Raw genomic sequence first — 15727 nt, 5'->3', positions numbered from 1 at the left:
TCCTACAGCTAATGACTCCACAGCCCTACCCGTTTCTATACCGCATTCTCAAAAGCTGATAACTATGTTGGCACTACTGTTTTGCAGGTTAACTCTTGTTTGCAGAAACTTTTGCCTTGTAAATCAATAGTCCAGGTATAGCTTAAAGGTCCGAGCAACACTTACACAATTTGACACTAAGTTCCACAGTTTACTCTGGATAGCAAATTCCCCATGCATTATCCTTTTAAATAAGATGCAACATCACATCTCTAAGTATTTTGAGGACTGAGTGTTGAAAACACATTAGGAATCAACACTTTGTCAGGCACAGAGGTATGAATTTCCAGGGAAGTTTTAGACCTCGATTAATTCACCATTCACTTGCCTGTGGCCTACTTTCAGCAGCAACCAAAGCTGACCCTGAGAGTAGAACCCAAACAGGCTGTTTCAAGGAAGGTTTCTTCCTTTCAAGGAAGAGTCACGTCAAATGTGTCTTTAACCAAAAACCTATCTGTTTCTAAATATTTCAGATGTCAGCTGAGGTTACTAGGACTAGAATGGAAACAATTAATCAGTAAACTTTTTGCCCCTATTTGATTGAAAGACATTAAAAACCATCCGTGATACAGGCCCCGTGTGCTGTCACAGTGCAAACAAAAAACAGCGAGCCAAGCAATTTTGTTTTCAAAGAGTAACTTGAGTGTGCCTCAGTAAAAATAAAATACAAACATGATTCTTTTTTCTTCAGGTCTGTGACCTGGACAGGTGTCAATTCATAATCTTGCTGACGTCTTTTCCTGACAAATTTTCCTCGGTTGTTTCCTCCCCTACAACAAGCGGTACCTGTCTATAGGTTGCAAACACTGAACCCTGCCTTTATCCTGAAAAAGCTGGCACGCTCATGGCAACAAGGAGGCTATAGGTGTTTGTGAAATCACAGTTTTCACTGAAGGAAGGAGCACCACGCACATGGACACAGATGTGGGCTGCACTTTGAGAACTTCATCTGTTCTGCAGAATTTTGAGATGGGTGTTTTTGTTGAAAGGCTTGGGAGAGAGAGGGAAGATGCTGGCCATAGCCAGGCAAACCTAACTCTGAGTGGGAGGGAGGAGAGGCACGCCAGACTATCAGGCAAGTTGCACTTTTGGTACCACTTACTTTAAGCTCAGACCTGCTAACTTTTCCCTCTTACTGTAGGATCCCTTTTGTCTGTTTGAACACGTAGTGACCGTTTTGCCATCTGTGTCTGTAGGGACACGGGTGAGGTAATCCACCAGCGAGCCATTCCCAACATGCGCTCCCTCCGATACCAGCTATTGAAATTCAAAGCACAGATTAGCTAATCAGGTCAAGCCCAAAAAAATAAGGCTTTGGGCTCATGTGTCACAAATCAGTCTGGTCGCCTTGAAACAGTGCACCAGATTAGAACAAGCACCCGAACAAACCAAAGCGGAAAACCCGCCGCTCTCTAAAGCTGGTTTCTAAAGCCCTAACAAATCGCTCCATCTTTCACTCATTTAAACTTTCCAAATGAGGGTCAATACGGTCCCCAAGCATCCAAATGCTAATGCGCTTAAGTGCGCTTAAGCAGCTTTCCAGAGTGAATGGGCCAAAGAAGGGCTCGAAAAGACAAGGCAGAGTTACTGTCACTGTCAAAAAGTCATTGTAGCCACCCCCAGAGTGGTTGCAATTCAAGAAATTCATGATTTCTGTCTCTTAAAGGCATCTGCTTGAGAACATTTTTTTTTTTCTGAGCTGCTTTATCTCACAACTTCAGGCCTGCTGTAAAAGAAAAAAACCCTCGATCGACTCTTGAGAACCAATAGAGAGAAAGGACCCACATACCTTATTGCTTTCAAATTTCACACGCACAAAAAGTTACCTTATTCACAGACAAAAGTGATTGGGCAAAGGTTCATTTCTTATACAAGCCGGAGCACTCCTTTTTTCCTTCTCCTTTCAATTTCTACAAAGTCGTAGTCACCCAAGCAGAAAACTGGGGAACATGTGCCTTTTTAGGCAAGTCTACTTATGAAGGGATTTTTTGTTGCTGGTAAAAAAAAAAAAAAACACCAAAATGCTATGAAAACACATCATTTCTTTTGGGGTATTCCCTCAAAAGAGGGAATACAAAGTCTGAAGAGGGTAAATCAGATAGCAAAACTCTACCCAAAATAGCTTTTTTTAAAAAAGTTTTTTTTTACTTTGGAAACGAGATTTGGTTAAAACGTTTGCTGGAGAGCTGTATTCAGAACTGAGAGAGACCTCAGCATTCAACCTTTGCTTAGCAAACACAGATGTGTCGTACTCCTGTTTTCACACACACTGTCCACACAGGTAGATGCTTCATAGCTTTTTAAAAAATAATCCTTTGAAGCAACTTGTGTGTACTGAGTTGTATAACAGTAATACTATTTTCTGATAATTGCCTTGAAATGTAATTAAAATGTACTATTATGCAAAGCTGGGAGTGAAAGTTTTTGTGTTGACAAGAGAGGAACCCAGAATTTCCTCTAAACTGCAATCCTCAGGAACTGAAAGCCTTTTGATTTACAGCATAAATCCAGCCTTCAAAATACAGCTACTCCTATACTTATACAACAAATCAAAATGTTTTAGGCTGTATTTCTGCATACTTAGAGTAAAAAGGGATAAAGATATTTTAAAAATTGTGTTATATACCTAAAACATCCACACATGATACTCTGTAATACACAATTGCTTTTTACATTGTGTTGATATGGACACACTGACCAGCTCTAAACTGCTTTCTGCTCGCAGTGTTCTGGTGAAAGCTGCAGCTGATTTTTCATTGATTTTGTACTCCTGCTTTCTGAACATCCTTTAGGTTCCCGAGCCCACCTCTTGCTGTGTGAGCTGAGTTACTGCACACTTGTAAATCACTTCAATGGATTTTTATTTAAAACAAACAAACAAAAAAAGCACTATTCAAGACTCAAACATTCCTATTGCCCCTGTCTACCGATTCCAAAATGTGTACTACTTTTCCCAATGATGTGAATACTCCGATTAGGACTTAGTATTACTGTGAGCTCTTCTTAAAAAAAAAAAAAAATGCGGAGCAACAGCCTCCCGAAACGCTCCCGTCCTTCCTCTCAGCTCACTGCTCATGTAGCATGCACACAGTCCCTCTTCTGATGGCAAATCAATGCAAATTACATGCCACTGCTGCCTGTACTCATTTTAGGACTGGTTTAACTTCACAAGCAGTTTACAGCAGAACCAACTCTACCACCTCTGAAAGCTTTGCCCAGAAGCTGCCTACACCAGTGCTCTGGTCTCCACTGCTCAACCTTTTTGCTGGTTTGTGGCAAAGGGTCACTTTAGTTCTAAAATACTTCTTTGGGTATTGTCTGAGACAAAAAAATGCTTAGCACTAAAACCCTATCTTCATACTCCTGTTCTCCCAAAGATCTCCAGCGTCCCTAAAATAAACAATCTGTTGGAAAACAACTTCACATTAGTTGGTCTTGGTTCATTGTGAAATGCATTTTCTTGTCTAGAAGCTCAGATCATTCACGACAATTTTATCAAAGTGGATCATTCACGACAATTTTATCAAAGTGTATCATTAGGCAATGCAAACCAATTTCCATTGTTTTTTCTGGTACCACAGCAAGTGAACTGAGAGACCAGTTTAGTTGTACAGCCTTGGTGCGTCCCTACACGTTACCGCCTGCTCTGTTGGTGACACTCTCTTGCCCATTCTGTTACTGCTGAAAACAACACTCAGATCTTACAGAGCCATCTTTTGCAGCCATGGATGAGATTCCTGTTTGCACTGGCATGGGAAGCAGCAGGGCCGCATTCCTAGAAGCTCTGCGCTGCACAGCGGCAGCCCCAGCGCCGCCAGCCTGGTGTCACTCGCTGTGGCACAGCCGGCCCTGCCCCAGCTCGGAAAGGCCTTCGAGCTTATGAGTGTGCCCTCCCTGCCTCGCAGCTTTCCTCAGTGCCAACAGCTGGTGGCAATGATAGCTCTCTTTTTAATTCTTCAGAACAGAATCTGAATTAAATCCAAACTGCCTTTGCCACTAAGGTTCTCTGATATCACAGACCTTGAAGAAAGTGTCGAATGCCCAACCTTATGCTCTTGGAAAGAATGTGCTATTACAGCTCTGTCCCAGGAGTCAGGACCACCTGATTGCAGCTATCAGCTGCCTCCTGGCATCTTTTTCATCTGGAACATATACTTCTGATGGCAATTGAAATAAATTCCTCTTGGCATTTGTTACATGTTCAGCAGCAATAAAATCCAATCTGTTTTTTAGATGCTCAGTATAACCTAGCTCAGCTACTTAGATACTGTGCTCAATTTATAAACCTCTGATGTTTCAATCTGACTTTCCTAATTCTGGCTATCCCAAACAATGTTTTCTTCTGAAATCAAGCAGCTTGATCAGCGAGCTGTTACTTTATATGTGACAATTTAATTCTGAAATTTCCATCAGTACACATTGAATACCAGAACATTAATTACTACTTGCTCACCTGCCCAGATCCAAAGAGAAAGAATAAGGGATAACAGTTTCTTGGACTTCTAAATTTTTCCCCACACCATCTTCCTACACCCCATTTTGTCAAGCTGACAAAGAGACGTTCATTAGACACTGTGTGGTGCTCTCTCCTAAACAGTTTTGAAAATCTAACAAGCCCCCATTTTGTAACTTTTTCATCTTCAATATTGGGGATTTGTTTTGTTTTTTTTTTTAATGTTTAAAAAATTATTATTATTTTGGGGTGGGTTTTTTTTGGTATTACTCCTAATTTCCCCCTCTGCCTGCCTGTGTATCTAAGATTTCAAAACTCAGGATAGAACTCCTTTTCCATCACACACACTCATCTGCGTGGTTCATTACCTTCTAGTTTTCTCTATCTGACTCCTCCTAGTCAGGTCCCACATTTTTTTAATTCTCATTTTGTTTTCCTGATTATGATCTCAAAACCTGAGTTCAGCTAAGCATCTACATACTGACTCACAAGCAACTTATCCTGAGTTATTTGACACCTGCAGGCATTAGGAATATAAAACTTTATAGGACCTCTGTAAGCAATAGTAAAGTTCTCCTCCTTTTAAAGCTCTCAGTTTAAATTCACTTGCTGGCATTGATAGTGTAAGTTCCAAATGCATTCAGGACATTCAGAAGATCTGGAACTTTGAAGCAGTCTGCTAGAAAAATCCCTTCCTTCCTGCTGTCCATCCTTCTAGTCATTTAACATCACTACTTGATGTCAAGTAGGGTCCTGGAGGAGTTCTCAAAGACACTGATATGCTTTCCTATAATTATAGGATCTGGAGCAGTCCAACTGTTCCTGTGGAAATCTTCTGCATATATGTTGTCTCGTCCTATAATATGTGATCCTCTTTTGATTTATCCAGACATTCTTCTGTTACTTTTTGTCCATTATTTTGCTGCTTTGGCCAAGCCTGAAAAATTCCTTGTTGGAAACTTTTACAGCACTTACCTTTTTTTTACTTGATCTGACTAAGCGGGGGACTGTATGTATTGTTTCTGTTAAGCAAAGACTTTGATGAAGCACACAGGATCTGTGATGTAAATCTGTTTCTGTAGAGAAATGTAAAATCCCCTGTTCTCTTGAATTCAGGAGGAATGAAATAAGAGGCAGCTTCTCTCCTTATAGCTAAGCTTGCTTTTAACCTTCAGACTAAGAGCCTTCTATTTCTTTTCATTTTAAAAGCAAAATAGCCTGTGAACCCCATCTGCTCCTGTATGTCTTGCAATTGCCTTTGTTTTGAGTGGTAACGCCACTGTTTGTGCTCATGGTGCTATTGTTTCTGCTACCTCCATATTTAATGGCTTCTTGCAGTTGTAAGAAATGAAACTGGGGAGCAGTAACATGAAGCAGGAAAAGTTTAAGCCAACATCTAACAGGATTCTTTGGTGCTGCTTGACTCGCTTGCAGAACGGGACGTTGCAGGGTTCCAGATAACTGGAGTCTGTCAGCTTAATTCTTCTGAACCATACAGAAGTTTATTTTCTTCTTATCACTCATAATAGCAAATAAATTATTTCTTGAGCAAAGAGATCTGGAACGGGAAAGTGATTTGTGTGATACATGAGTGCATTCTGGGCTGCCAGTTCCTGGGGTCTGTGTTCTTGCTAAGTCTAAGCATACCTGTGAGATGGATCTCATCAAATGATCACATGCATAGCAAAGTGGGAGAGAAACTAACATTCTTCCACTATTTCCTGCCTATGGGAAAAGAACACCCTTCCTCTAGGTTAATTTTACTTTTTAAAGAAGCAAATGTGACAGAAAAGTAATTTTCAGTTCACTGCATCTGGTTTTCTGACCTGAACAAGTTGTGAATGTGTAGTTCTCTGTGTTAATAACTGAAGTGTGCTGTACAATCTTATGGTGAGACTAAAACTTGTCTGACCAAGTGATCCCTTGCTGAGGCAATATTTCCTTCCTGTATTTTCTCCCTTTCCCTGCCTGTCCAGGTTCCCTGACTCCAGCCTTTTTCATCCTGCCATATCTCATTCATCTCCCATCGAACCCCGTTTGGTTCCACATCGCTTGCTCCTTTATTTACTTTTGAAATGGAATATGAGTCCAACAGCTTGTAAATTCAAATAATCCTTTTTAGCTAGTTATGTTCAAATAGCTCAGAGAATCATAAAGTGGGATTGCAGAACTGTCCCCCTCTCCCATCCTGCTGTCATGCAGCAATTGGCTGCAGCAGCATGTCAGCTATGACAATGCTGAGAGGCTGGGCTGCAGGGCTGTGGCAGGTCCCTTTGCAGGCACACTGCTGACTGATTGGCAGGCTTATGCTTCTTGAGCAAGGTGCAAACCATCACAGAGTTTATCTGTTTCCAGGAGCACTTATTCACATGTTAAATGCTTTTCGGATAAAATGAAAAAGGACGTCTTCGTAAAATCCTGTGCAATGTGTGGGCCCAAGGTTTACTGTATTCTCTCTGGTAAACAGAAAGATGGACTGACAGATCAGTGTGTGTGTGAAAAGTACACCACATTCAATAGGAAGATTGGCAACACATAAAAACAGTTGTGGGGTAAAACAGTCAATGTGGAGAGCAGGAAATAGGGTGGCATTTCTACTCATTGCCTCTCGTCACCACCCCCAGAAAGGTAGCTTTGCGTCCTCTTTGGTGTGGTTTCTGATTGTGCAAGAATGTTGGTGCATTGCAGCAGTATTCAGAATTCCCTCCAGGACATCACTTCCACTGTACCGGTAAAAAGCTCAGGTACTGGCCAACAGCAAATGCAGCTCTCAACCAACTAGAGTGACACAGCTGATCAGAGAGAGAGAAGAAGCTGGAAGAACAGCAACTCCACGCCACAGGCTGGGGGATCAAGAGGGATTGAACCCAGCAACAATTGTCCATCCTCAGATCATCTGACACCACTGAGTGTTACAGAGCACCACTGAGAGAGGACAGAAAGCTCTGCCAGAAAAGCAGCTTCTATGGTCCTCCTGATCGTATGGACCAATGATCCATCTGGAGGGAATGGTGGCCACACTGGGCAAACAACCGGAAAACATATTTGTAGAAACACATATTTGTTTCTGAAACACAGTTGAAAATCTTTTCATGAAGACAAATCAGGATTCAAACATGTTGAGAAAGACAGGGAGCTCCGAACTAGGCAGAGAAGGAAAAATGAAAGTTCAAAAGCGTTAACGTAACATAATTTCAAAGCTAACAGCTGTGGACTTGTTTGTGAAGTGCTATTCTCTTCGCTCTATCTTTAAGTGCTGTTAAATTCATTTGTCACCTGATCGAAAGCCAACAGGCTACAAATCTCCCAAGCCCCTCTCACACTGAATAGTGACAGGAGTATTCTGTCCCACCATAAGAAAACATTTGTGAGTGTCTCTGTCCGGAGTCATACATGCTACTTTAACTCATCTGCTTCCCCATTCTCTCCAGACCACGAGGACAAATTGCTCACTGTGGCTCCCTTTCAGAGGCAGTACAGCGCGCAAAGAATCATGACTGAGCAGAAACACAAGAAACAGGCACATAAAAATTCATCACTTTGGCCTCTTGACCTCTTGCCACTGGGTTTGGCAAACCCTGTCTCAAAAAGTAGCACCGAGGGAGAGCTAAGCAGACCGTCTGAGTGAAATTACTGACAAAAAATATCTTGGACACAGGAAAACCCCACCAGATGCTTCATTGTCTTTGCAGAGAAGTGGCGCTGAAAAAGGGGGTGATCTACCACATGGCATATTGGGTGGAATAAGTAGTGCCATTGTTTCAGAGCAGCTCTGTCACTTTACTGACTGCAATACAAAGAGGTGTAAAGCAAGATTTAATCCTGACTTTTTAGTCAGCAGATTAAAACCAATCATGCCAGATGTCCACAAGACTGTTTAACATACAGAAAGCTTTTTCATACTCTACAAAAAAGTGAAAGCTGTAATAACTTCTTCTTTATTTCCTCTAGAGAGGTCTTTTTCACTCACTTTTAGTCAGAAAAAGGGAGATATTGTAATGGATTTTAAGATGTGCCATTAATTTTTACTGTAGCCTTTGCTCTTTTCCCTTTTGAGACAAAGCTAAACAAAGTAAATTCTTTTACCCATCCAAAATCAGATAGGTATGCCAAGGAAAACTGCTGGTATAAAAACAACATGTTTCCAACGAAAATTTACACCCGTAAGTCCAGAAATGGACATTGTATTCACAACAGAAGTTACCATTCCTCTCTGTCATACTGTAAGATAGGAAAGTGTATTTGTCAGCACACTGATAAACAAACGTAATCGTTTCCCCCCAAAACTGAAACTGTGCTTGTGTGACTTTTTGCACAGGGGCCTCCTCATGTGCACTGCCATATGGTCAGTCTGAGGACTAAGCAGACGCACACATCAGATCTGGGGCTGAGGATGCCCTGCATAGCTCTCAAGGTACCCTTGTTGTATGTGACAGTAACCTGACATGGAGCAGGAGAACAGTGCTGACCATCCGTCAGCGCTTGGGGAAGGTCCAGGCAGTACCACAGGACATGTACTGGCAGGAGAGGTCCACAGCTGCTCCTGCACTGGGACACAGAACCATGACCGTGATCACAGCAGCCACGACAAGCTCTAAAGTACAGGTGCTAATAAGTGAAATTCTTATCTTCAAATGCTCACTTGGTGCTCTTTACTTAAACTCATCTACAGAACTTTGAAATACCTGGAAGTGCTTCCTTAATCTGTTGCTTCCCTCCTTTTCTATTTATAAACAAATTGATCTTTAAAAAATATTACTACAAAGGACAGAAATTCAATAATGACTGTACTTCAAAAACATGCTTAGCATTTTTTTTTGTTATACTACAGAAGCAAAAAAAGCCCTTGTGTATTAGTGTGTCCCTCCTCCAATTTCCACAGCCAAAAATGTTCCTAATTCAACGAAAACCAGAATGTATGTTTAATTTCTTGTATTAAACTGCAATTCATTTATGCATGTAAGAAAAATAATGGACCTAATATTTGGAAGAAATCTATGGGGAAAAATACGTTCCCCTAAAATTTTAGTATTAGACACCTTTGTATCATATTTACTAACTTGGAAGCTATATGGCAGCAAGATAATGCCCTGCTTGAGATCTCTTATCTATCACTTGCCCATGGGTAAAATTAGGACTTACATATGCCATTTGTTTTCTTGTCATGCACTTTAAGAAAATCTTCATTGCAAGCTCCTAAAATAAAAATAACCATCTTATTGAATCACTGACTTAAACCAGTACTATTTAAACCATTTTCTTCATTTTACATCTAGTCAAGACCTAAATGAAAACAGTTAAGTTCATGTGATATACGAGCTAGCAAGACACTGCTTTAGCTATACAGATACCAAGCTAAGGATGGACATAACTTTTTACCAGCTTTTTAGCGGTTTCAGAGAAATGCACGTGACTCCTTACTACCGTCTTAATGCAGATGAGAGAGAACACTTTGTTACGACTGCCCAATCAGCTGTACCTGTAACTGCTGATGTTCTTCTCTTCTGCCACTAGCTGAGTTATTTTGCATCCTTTAAAACTATAGTGCTGCTTACAGAATTCATGTGAGGCAAAAGGATAAGTATGTTTTTCTTCATCATCATGTACAGCATCATAAACCACAGCTGCAGTTACATGCCTTGTACCATGCTTTCTTCCTGGGAATTTCATTTACATTAATTAAGCTGCATCATTTGTCTATCATTACCATCATTATTGTATTCCTTGCAGGTCTTTATAAACTGGTAATTTTGGACAAGTAGGACGCCTTCACTAATGTTTCTCATTTCCTCAGTGTATTATGATGACTGAAAGGTGTAACACACTTGCTTTAAATCTTCTGGCACCTCGTTCTTCTATTGAAGAGATACAGGCAAGGACCATAATGAAGATCATGTTGTTTTCTTCCTAATAAAGTCCAACTAGAGATTCTCAAGCTACCTAAGAGGAATAAGCCAACAAAGTGTAAATCTAAGAGATTTCTGACAGTTACACACTTATTTCCCCCTTACTTATTCTACTTTGGAATTTGCACACTTTTAAAATTCTAATTCTACTCCTTACTTCTGAATTTCTTCAAGCAAGTCTTGTGGGTGGCCCTCACGATACATTTTACCAATTTTTCATGCCCATCCCTCGAAATGTGACCCTGCTCCTGGGCTTTTATCTCTCTGACAACTTCACACAGGAAAACATGCAGCCCCTCTGATAGCATGAAATCGGAAACAATAGCCCCAGGAAACAAAAGGGAGTAGGGAGGCAGGATACAGTCCAGGTCCTGGCCGATTATAGGCACAAACAGATGTTCATAGGACCCGATACCCTGAGCAAGCTGAAAGGAAAAGCTTGTAAAAGAAATGGACCTTAAAAACAATGTATTGAAGAGCTCAAAATAAAGGCAAAGGGAAAGCAATATGGCTTTCAATGATAAATCTCGGCAAAGAAAACCAAAGTGGCACCATGAATTTCAATGATGCATTTTTGTTTTTCAATGAACTCTACAGCTCATTTTGAAATCTACAAATTGCTTGAATTTCAACTTAGTTTACAAGTCTCCCATATCCATTAAAAGGTTACAATCCACGAATTTCTTGTAACTAATCACTGTAGCTGGGAACATCTAGTGAAGTCCTGAAATATAAGGTAATGCTATTATTTTAAAAGCTGCTTATAGCTCAACAAAGAGGAATATGCTGAAAGAATCTTGATTGGAAAAATTCTTAGCCTAGCTGTTGGAACAAATTACGTTCAATCTCCTCTTTCAATGTGTACTATTTCAGACTCAAAAAGCCCCACATAAAGAATCCATGAAGTGCTGTCCTGAATTGGACCTGGGTTCTGTTTCACAAAAGCCAAACCAGACCATTTAGAAATGAAACAAAGTGTAGAATCACTTCTCTGACTGAACTTTCTGCTTTTGTGATTAAAACTCTCTTCCTCTTTCTTGAAGAGCCTGCCATCCAAAAGGCCCTGTGCCATGCTCCAATGCACAAAATACATGTATTCATTACAGGAGAAATTTGGCACAAAGGCGGGTGCACGGCTTAAGTCCTGTTTAGGATAGCCCTCACTTGAACTCTGCACATTTGCATAGGTTTTACCTATTGATTGTCTCCATCGGGAATTTAGTGGATAACTAAAAGAAATATTGCATCAGCTGTTTGTGGTCAGGTGCAGATTTAACTTAATTGTTAGCATCAATGAGGTACACATGGTACAGAAATAAAGAAGTAGTATTCTCCTTCATGAGCACGAAACTCTGTAGAAATAAATTTAATGAAAAGAAGATCCAAGACAGAAAGTATCCCAGTCTGCTGAGGAAGCTTTATGAAATTATTACTCAAAACTCAAGCCAAAAGTGACTATGCATTTGTCCATTCTAATCATACATACCACAGACCACTACCTTGCACCAAGTGCTTCCTGCACTGAAGAAAATGGCACCTCTTTTACTGACACAAATTTTCAGAAAGCCATTAGTTCTTGAGAAGACATGGGACATTCACCATTTCCTCCGGCAGTCACTCCAAGAAAATAACCTCTTATTAATCGCTCTTGTGGCTAATTTCTCATGCATGATTTTTCATCTGAAATTGTCTGTTAGTGGCTTCTAAATATCATTTAGACATGAAAGGAATGGGAAAGTTGCTGTAAACCTAGCACAATACAGAGATCTCGGTCTTCTGACTACAAACTCGTGGGAAAAGCTCTTTTAACTACCAGCCAGGGCTCTTCAAGTTTAACTTAATGGGGGTCTAAGGAAGCCTGGTTCAGCAAATCTGGTACTACTACCTGTGAAAGTCCTCTTTCATATCCAGATCTGGCCTAGGGTCTTGGTAAAAAGATAGAATACCTTACTCTGCTTTTTCAATACAGGGAGTGAGGATGCTTGATGGATTTCGATATACCAGCTCTCCAGCCTCATGTAAAATCAACTTAGCAATTAAAAAAACTAAACTTTAAGATGCATTAATGACACATGCCTTGGCATTCCCATGGGAGCTGAGGATGATCTGTTTGCCTTCAATGTCTCCTACTGTTCTGACTGCTGAGGACTGCTCAGTGCTCCTACACGTGCAAACATAGCCAAACTCAAACAATGATATGTTTTCAATAAATTCATTTTTCCACATGATACTTGACTATCATTTTCATCACAATTGTTATTCTCATGACAAATTGTCTTGTGGAAGCATATTTTGTGCTTGCTTTCATATTTTTTTCTCACTAACAACTTTTCCATTAGTTTGCCTGAAATGAATGTCGAGCTAATGAGCTTCAAGCTGATGAGAACCTTGCTCAGTGCTTCCATGCTTTCTTCCCCCTTAACTACAGGAACAACTCTCCCTTTCAGCATTCTGCATTGTCCCAGGTACTCCAGTTTGTTCTACATCAACATTAAAGACTGTTGTCTACATATGGACAACTGACACTGAACAGTCTTACTAGTTAAAATCCTCCTTCATTACTAACAGACTATTGTAAATGCCATAATCTACATGAGATGAGCATTTTCTCTTTCTTTTAGCATACCCAGCAGAAATACCTACAGAAGACCTCTGCTGCTTCTGAAACAGCATTTACAGCTTTAAGTGTATGAAATAAAAGATGTACGTTTTTTGTCCTACTTTCAGATACAGTAAAATATTGATCCTGCTCTGAACGTCTAAAAGTAATGTCCACAGCAAATGATCCAACTAAAGAAAAGAAAAAGAAATGAAAGAATAATAAAGGAACAACAAAACTGCTGGAATGATGATCCAGGAGAAATCCAACATCTTACTGATCAAAAATGTCCTGTTCTGCAGAATGTCCATCTCCTGTCTACAACTCATTCAGGCACCTCTCTGCCTCGATCCCACAAAAACCTCGCTTCAGTAAAAACGCTCTGAGTACGCCTTTGCACACAGATACTGCCGCTGTCGCGGCCACAATGAAAGTAGACAAAAAGCAGAAGATGAGTGCCACTCAACTTTCATGTACTAATGTAACAGTCAGGATACATTACCCAGTCACAGGTGGCTCAAAGCTTGTTTTTTTAAAAGAAGTTATACAGAATTATACCAGTTGAAAGAGATTTTTAGTACATTCAAGGAAAACAGTAACTCTAAATTTTCTACTGTCAGATATGAACAGAGCTCTCAAACATTTCACTTGGGTCCAACACTGACATCCTTATGAAATTCAGCACTTGGTACAAATGCAAAAACGAAAGACAGAAATGAAAAATAAATCTTCCTGGTCTGTTGAATGACATTTACAAGTGAGATAATACTCAAAATAGTTATATTTGATAAGACTTCAATATCTACTGAAAGAAATTCCCCAATCTATGTGGTAGATGTGCACCACTCTAGACTTTTGGACTGTCTTCAGATAATTCCCAGTGAGAAAACTGAAACAGGCTTGGGTTTTGAATGACATCTTAAAAGTGTTTTTTCTCAATGAAAATATTTTTTTCTGGACTTCTGTATGCCTCAGTATTGAACTGCCCAAACCAATTTGATTTCAGAAGCTTTTCAACTAAGCAAGCAGTATGATTTCCGCTAACTGCGACATGTTTGACTCCACAAAGGACATCTTTTAACTTCTTGGAATTATACTTGAAGTTCAGGAAATTCAGCTGCCAGTATTAAAGGATTTTAAAACTACCATTACAAAACCACAATAAATTAGCACACAGAGCTGTTTGGTTTAACTACTGTAACATTACAGGCTTCGATAGAAAATTAATTTAATTCTACGTAAATTATCAAAGCTGGAACAATGTTAATGGCAACAGCCTACATAGACTCTTCTATATCTTTCCAGTGCACGCTCATGGCTGAAAAATATCTGAAAGAGTTATTGGCAAAAAAATAAATGACACGCCAACTGTATAGAAATCATTGTCAGAAACAGCCTTTCAACGGCCACAGGTTTTCAGCCAAGAATTCTGACAGTAAGGGGTCAGTGCAAGCTGTTTGCTAAAGCACATGCAATATGTAACATCAGGCAACTGTTTGAGACTTCTGTAGAGCCTAGCTACACTAGAATTACAGCCTTAATTTTGCCTATCCCTGCTTTCATTGTTTGTCATTGTTTCTTAGAGTTATTCTGCTGTCAATATTTGAAGAACAGAATCCTGTCTTGATATCGATTTCCTAAAGACTCTGAATCACTGTCTTCATAATGCATATATTTTAAGGCAAGTGCATGAAGAAGGTGGAGGTGAAGTTGCTTATTGAATTAAATCAATACAAGACACCATATTGGCAATTATCATTCTGTATTCATTTTATATAATGTAAAATACCTCGTAGACAGAAGAAAAACAAATTTCCATCCCACTTTGGCAATCTCTAATTTAAATTTCCTGTATACTCTGGACCTTTGGCTTGCTTAAGTTCAGATGCTGTCACTCAAGCATTTAGCACATACCTGACTTCACTCCAAAGCTAGTAATGATTGGGTTATGTAGTGCCACCTTCTGTGATACTTCTACAGCTCACACTGAAGGGCAGAGACAGAATGCAGTGGCAGCTACAGTCTGGAGATGTTTCTTCAAGTGGAGCTTAGGGACTGTGCTTCATGGAATCTGTGACTCAAAAAACCTCAAATTACAGTAAAGAAGAAATATGGGATCCATGTGCAATCCCAACTCTATCCAGGTTAAATTTGTGCTTCTGCAAGCTTAATGTCAGTACTACATTCACATTGTGTTCAGCTTAAAACAGATAAGGAATTAAAACAGGTTTAATTTTCAGGGAAGCATTAGAGTTAAATGAATAAAAGTAATCTAGAAATAGCATTACAGAAGCACAAGGTGATTTCCATAAAGAGCTCATCGCTGTATGCATGTCTTTACTGCCTCTATGGAAGCAAGGTGATTTGAGTGACACTCAGAAGGCAATAAGGATAGGAGTATAATCTAATTAGCAGCAGTAGACTTTTTGAGGTTGGAAACTACTGTCTGAGTGCCATTTGCTGGTATCACTCTATAGAGTACATGGGCCAAGTATAAGAGTGCTTGACAGTAGATGATGGAAATCTTCCTACAGCAACTCAGCAGCCTCCTTACACTTAACCATATGGGCAGGTCTGGGCTTGGTGGCCTTGGTTTGTGTTCATGACCAAAGCCTCCATGGCAGATGCTGAGAAGGAATGAAGCCCTGTTGCATTAAGAGCTCAGAAAGATTGTTTTTCCTCCAGGAAGCTGATTTCTCCCTTTTCTGTCAGAAAAGCAGGAGAGGTTGA

General features: G+C 40.0%; 1 protein-coding gene across 3 annotated transcripts in view; it reads right to left on the bottom strand.

The window, feature by feature from the left end:
• INPP5A (inositol polyphosphate-5-phosphatase A) overlaps positions 1-15727 on the bottom strand; it is a 206693-nt gene that overhangs the window by 36015 nt on the left and 154951 nt on the right. The window lies entirely within an intron of this gene.

Source organism: Colius striatus, chromosome 8 (genome assembly GCF_028858725.1).
Source record: "Colius striatus isolate bColStr4 chromosome 8, bColStr4.1.hap1, whole genome shotgun sequence".
Taxonomy (NCBI): Eukaryota; Metazoa; Chordata; class Aves; order Coliiformes; family Coliidae; genus Colius; species Colius striatus.
Note: the sequence above shows the minus strand (reverse complement) of the source record. Positions and strands in the feature narration are given on the sequence as shown.